Source organism: Melanerpes formicivorus, unplaced genomic scaffold (genome assembly GCF_026170545.1).
Source record: "Melanerpes formicivorus ecotype bairdi unplaced genomic scaffold, bMelFor1.0.p_v2 SCAF_1, whole genome shotgun sequence".
NCBI lineage: Eukaryota > Metazoa > Chordata > Aves > Piciformes > Picidae > Melanerpes > Melanerpes formicivorus.
Window position 1 is genome coordinate 6,910,680 of NW_027142353.1, and position 5,854 is coordinate 6,916,533.

Sequence of the window (5,854 nt, forward strand, 5' to 3'; positions counted from 1 at the left end):
TTTTGAATTAAATAAAAATCAACAAGGCTGGTGAGAGGCCTTGAGCACAAGCTCTATGAGGAGAGGCTGAGGGAGCTGGGATTGTTTAGCCTGGAGAAGAGGAGGCTCAGGGGGTGACCTCATTGCTCTCTACAACTACCTGAAAGGTGGTTGTAGCCGGGAAGGGGTTGGTCTCTTCTCCCAGGCAGCCAGCACCAGAACAAGATGACACAGTCTCAAGCTGCACCAGGGAAGGTTTAGACTCAAGGTGAGGAAAAAGTTCTTCACCGAGCAAGTCGTTCGTCATTGGATCGGGCTGCCAGGGAGGTGGTTGAGTCACCATCCCTGGAGGTGTTCAAGAGGGGATTGGATGTGGCCATGGTCTAGTCATGAGGTCTGTAGTGACAGGTTGGACCTGATGATCTTTGAGGTCTCTTCCAACCTTAGTGATACTGTGATACTGTGATAAAGTTGGACTCTGATCTGCTTCATGTTATTTATTGTTTGACATTTTAGATTTATAGCATCTAGAAGCCTGGATCAAGATGGCAATCCCACTCTGCTTTACATGCTGAATCCTCTTTTTGGTGGAGCATCAATGAGGTTTCATGGCCCATACCAACATCTATTACCTGTACAAATGTAAAGAGGTACATTCCTGAAGTGTATGCATATTCCTATGCATGCAGGTATGAGTGGACAAACTTGCTCACACACTTGCGCACTTTGCCCTTGTTTTGAGAGTCTGAGGTGGAATGAGAGAATTTTAATCTCATTTATTGACCTTTCTGAGAAGTGAAGGGAATGAGGGGAAGGGTAAGCATACACACCTGCAGTTTATTTCTGCAGAGATGACTTAAGATAATAGAGATGAGATGGAAGAAGAAAATTGCCTGTTGCCAAGAGCATTATTTACAAAGCATACAATACACAACCTCAGAAGGGAACTGCTGCCACTGGAATGAAGAACAGTATTGCCAGGGGGTCACACAACAGCAAGCTCTGTAAGTCTTAAGATGGCAGCAAGGAACATATAATATTCCTTTAAAGCTGCTTCTGCATTTAGGTGCTTTAGCTCAGATGGTTTTGAAGACAGTAGAAGCTGAGTGATTTGTCTATGGGAAGGTCGTTTAGAACCAAGGGTTCATGAAACCATTCATTTAGCATGAAAAAATGTATGTCTGATACTTGAAATAGACATTATAAGGTGCAAGAAGTATCACTTGGCTAATGTTTACTGGTGATATGCAACTGATTACCATTTAAAGCACATTCCTAGTTCACTCATGTCAGCACTAGCTTTTCTGGAGATATTTGGCTGGGTCTTTGGTGATCATCATCCCCAGTCTGTAGGATCATTTAAACAATGTGATTGGATACTATTTAAGGCAATAGACTCCTAAGTAGTTGCATTGTTTACGACAAATGTGGTAGTTTCAGGCTGTGCCTAGAAAATTTTCCACAGTTCTTGAGCAAAATTGGTAGAAATACAGCTTCTTTTGCTTTCCAACTGAGACCCACCACAACAAACCTTACATGACATATTCTCTATTTATTTTATGAACTTCAATGAGTGTTTTGGTATGTAAAAGTTAGTACATGGCTATTTTATTTATTTTAGAGCTGGGTCCTTCTCAGGCCCTACTTCCTTCTGTAGGTTGAGCTTTTTTTTGTTGTTGTGGCTGTTATTTGGGGATTGGGTTGTTGTGAGTTTGTTGGTTGGTTGGTTTGTTGGTTTTTTGTTTCTTTGTTTTTTTTTTTGTTTGTTTGATTGTTGTTGTTGTTTTTTTACAGTAGGAAAAAAAATACACATTGCAATGCACACAAATGTAACCTTTCCTGTATTCTTATCACATATTCTTATGTATCATAGTATCATAGTATCAGTCAGGGTTGGAAGGGACCACAAGGATCATCTAGTTCCAACCCCCCTGCCATGGGCAGGGACACCCCACACTAGATCAGGCTGGCCAGAGCCTCATCCAATACTGTCATTCAATCCTTTAAAAAACAAACAAACAAACAAAAACCTCCCAAACCCTCTCTTTTGGAAATGAATTTTTTTTCAACAGAAATTCTTTCTTCTTCAAACTCTCTTTATGCCATACTGTGCCCTGATTTGCACTGATGTGGGGAAATTCACAGCCTTTATGATCTAAAGCAGATCTGCACGTAACATTCCAAAGATGAAAGCTGCATGAGCAGCAGCATGGAGTTCCTGGCAGAAACCTCTGTTCTCAATACCCTCTGTCAGGAGAAATGTTTTCAGCTACACGACCAATTATGCTCTTCATAACTGAGTTGTAAAAGTGCCTACTCCTAGCTAAACTATAGTAGCATTCTGAAGATGTGATTACACTGTTAGAAGTGAAAGGTGAGTTTCACTGGTGACATTGGTATTTTGTATTTGCACTATAGAAGTTTCAGGAATGAAAAGCTATAGTTTTCAGCTTCAAATGCTTCTTGTTAAACTACCTCCATATAAATGTTTTAATTTTCCTGTGATTTCAGCTAGAATTCACTTCTAAAAGCTATTAATTCACACTGAATGAGAAGGCAGCATTTTGATCTAAAATTTAGAAGATGATGCTACATCATTGGTTTTGCCACGCTTCATGGTTTCACAATCTTCTTGCAAGACAGTTTTTCGTTTCTTTTTAGTCTGAGAGCTGAGCATATTCTTTGTTATGACAAAGTATTGATCATCATGTCTAAGAAAGATAATAATGCGATGGAAAATGTAAAAAATATTTCCATTACCATAGTAGGAAGTATGCAGGTTACATTATCAGAACCTTCTGTGCTTACCTTTGAAATAATACTTATTCAAATGCCTTCAAGTTTACTTCTTTTTTCTTAATAAGAATTCTTAGACTAGAATAATGGCTAAACTCATCTTTGATTGACATTTGTTGAAATTTTGGTAGTGCTCACATCCTGTTTTGTTCACTGCTTTGGTATACTACAGATGGCACCTAAGCAACATGATAAGTACCTGCTATAACAAACTGGTATTAGCATTTATCCACAGGCACAGTTCTCATATGCACCTCTGTAAGCAAAGCCAAATCTCCTATTTCAGCTATGAAATCCAGCATTGAATCTCCCAGTTGCTGTAGCCAGGACAGAAAAATGTGGTGAAAGCTTTTTTTTTTTTTCCTTTCCAAGGGTAATACACTTCAATAATCAAAGGGTGAAATCACACAAAAGTTTAGTTAAGATCATTGATTTGCAAGTACAGGATGTGTGTGTGTGGATTATGTGTGGGAGAAATCTCCTTAACTAAAAGCGTTAGGAAAATGGAATTAATGTAAAATTCAATAGTTTAATTGGATCCCAAGGAATTATCTCGGAACCTGCTAACTGGCTTCCAAGCCCTGCTAACCAACTTACCTTCATCAAATGCTTAAAGGCTTTCCTCACATTGTCAAAAGCATTTTAAACAAGCACAGCACTCAGCTACATACCATGACAAATTTTGCCTGTAGGCTGTTAAAATGGCTTTAAACTAGTGAGGCGTGCTCTTAAAATACATATATCTACTTTGTAGAGGTTTTATCCCAATCCGGTTCCCGCCTCCCTAGCTATTTTCTATATGGCTTTCTGGTTTGTTTTTTTTTTTTTCTTCATTTGTTTGGTTGTTGGTTTTCCCCCCTATCCTTTTTAGTTTGTTTGTTTGTGAGTATTGTGGGGGTTTTGTTTGCTTGCTAGCTCATTTTTGGGTTTTGCTTCTTTATTTGTTTTTTCTTATTTTTCTGGTTTTTGGTGTTTTGGTTGTTTGTTTTTTTTTTTCCTTTAGCCTTCATATCTTCAGAGTCTAGCAGGGTTATTAATTAATGAACTTGTGTATTTTCCTTCTTTAGCTGCTGAAGAGTGAGGAACTGTCAATCAGCGGGGACCCTCCTGAATTAGGTGAATGCTGACATTTGGCAAGTGTCATCACAGTTGCCTGCCCATGCCCTTGTAATGCTCTAAGCCAGTGACCCTTCTCTCTTTGTCACACATTTCAGGTAGCACTCAGAGCTCATTGTGTACAACTGAGGTCAACCGCCAACCAACCAAGTGCTCTGTCCTGCTCGCACAAAGCTTTCCCTGAAGGCAAGAGAAAAGAATAATAAAAGGGGGAAATGGCCTGCTGAGCAAAGGCTCTGAGTCTTTTATAACAGGAGGTCGTTTTTGATTATAGGAAGGAACCTTCAGTGACCATGGAAACCAAAATGCCACACAAAAGCCAGAGGGTGCTTGGGAGGTAAACAAGATAGATGAAAGATGATGGTGCTTTTAATCTCCACAATCAATGTGTTTAGGTGGGTGACTTTAATTTAATCCATGTCTGATTAACCCTCTCCTTTGTTTACACCATTATAGGAGGTTTTCCCCTGTAAAATTTTTAAACAAATGTTAAAAAATTCCAGGAGAGGGCTGGTTGCTGCAGTGTTTTCATCCTATTCACCCCCCTGATGTAATCATGGATGTTCTCATTATCCACACAAATGCCTAATCCTTCTTACTCCTGCTAAGCTTATCCTCAGTGCTATATTTTTTGAATGAGAGAGTGAAAGTTCTTATACAAATACAAATTCTTGTGACTTTCTCTTTTGGACACCTAGCACGATGAAATAACTGGAAACAATGGCATTCAGTATGGAAACCTTTTCCATCAAGAAGCCTTGGAGCAGTTTGGTGAAAACTGGTTTTGATTTGGTTGAATTATGAGCCCTTGAAAACTGCACATCGTACATGCTTAGACGTTTTTAAATAACAGCGGCGGTTTTAATGACAGCTGAATGTTCGGAAGGAAGTTGTGCCGTGCATGCATGCACGGCTAATTTACCTACTTACTGAAAAATATACTCAGGGGTAGTGCTCTGAATGAACCCTGCCACATTCAGTTTGGGTTGGCTTACACGACTGAAAATTCCCTCCGACAGCTGCGCGAAGTTATCTACAATAATGAGCATTTTATGGATAAGTTTTTCAAAAGCAGCCCCCATTTAGAAGAGCAGATCCTATTCAGGCAGGAAAGGAAAAGGAATAAAATAAAATAAAGAAAAAGGACCCAGAGGAATTTGTGTGTTCTTAACAATCCTTGGAGTTAAGGGGTATATTCAATAAAGACAAACACTTAAGCACTTATCTCAGTCTCAGTGTCATTAGAGTATGAGTTTGAAAACCTCTCCAAGCCTTGTCCTGGTGCCTGGATGAGAATAAAATTGCACACTCATTCAGTTAGGCTTCCTAAACAGTCTGGAGGAAAAGAAAGATATTTCAAAATCCCATTTGTAGAAAGAACTGTCTGAGCTCACTGACTTCAAGTTATCATATCCTTTCCCTGAGCTAAAGATGACTTCAGCATGACAGCCAACTGCTGCCTCTATCCAGCCAAAAAGCTAAGCCCTTTCCTGAGAACAACAGCCTATCTCAACTTGAAAAAATAAAGCTGAGCTTAGTGTTTCAATTTAAAATCCAGGCAAAGGAGGCACTGTAACTGATGCTGCCCATTCTCTATCCAATAACTTAGCTTGCCTAGGGAGCAGGAGGGTTGAGCACTATGCCTTCCTCAGTACCAAAATACTTGGCCCAGCCAAGAAGGCCAAACGTGGGAAAGAGCACATTTGGTGCTGGAGCTGGGCTGCTCCTCAGAAACAAGCACGACAACTGGGGTTGAGGGAGAAAAAATGAGTCTGAACTCCTAACTCTGCAACCCTGGAAGAAAAAGAAGTACCTTTTGAAAATATGTCATGTAGAATTAGCAGCGATGATGTGCCTGCATGCTGGGCCAGAGTGGCTCTTTGCCTGAAGTGCATTAAAATTGTAAATACTTCATGAGCTTCAAGGTAAAATGAGAAATTATAAAAGAAAAACAAAACCTAAA

The 5,854-nt window shown here is 39.7% G+C and overlaps 1 long non-coding RNA gene across 1 annotated transcript; it reads left to right on the plus strand.

The window, feature by feature from the left end:
* The first annotated feature begins 399 nt into the window (after positions 1-399).
* Positions 400-5,461, plus strand: LOC137451354 (uncharacterized). The gene is made up of 3 exons (XR_010989805.1): positions 400-629; positions 3,843-3,891; positions 3,990-5,461. It is a non-coding gene; the product is annotated as an uncharacterized lncRNA (long non-coding RNA).
* The last annotated feature ends 393 nt before the right edge of the window (positions 5,462-5,854 follow it).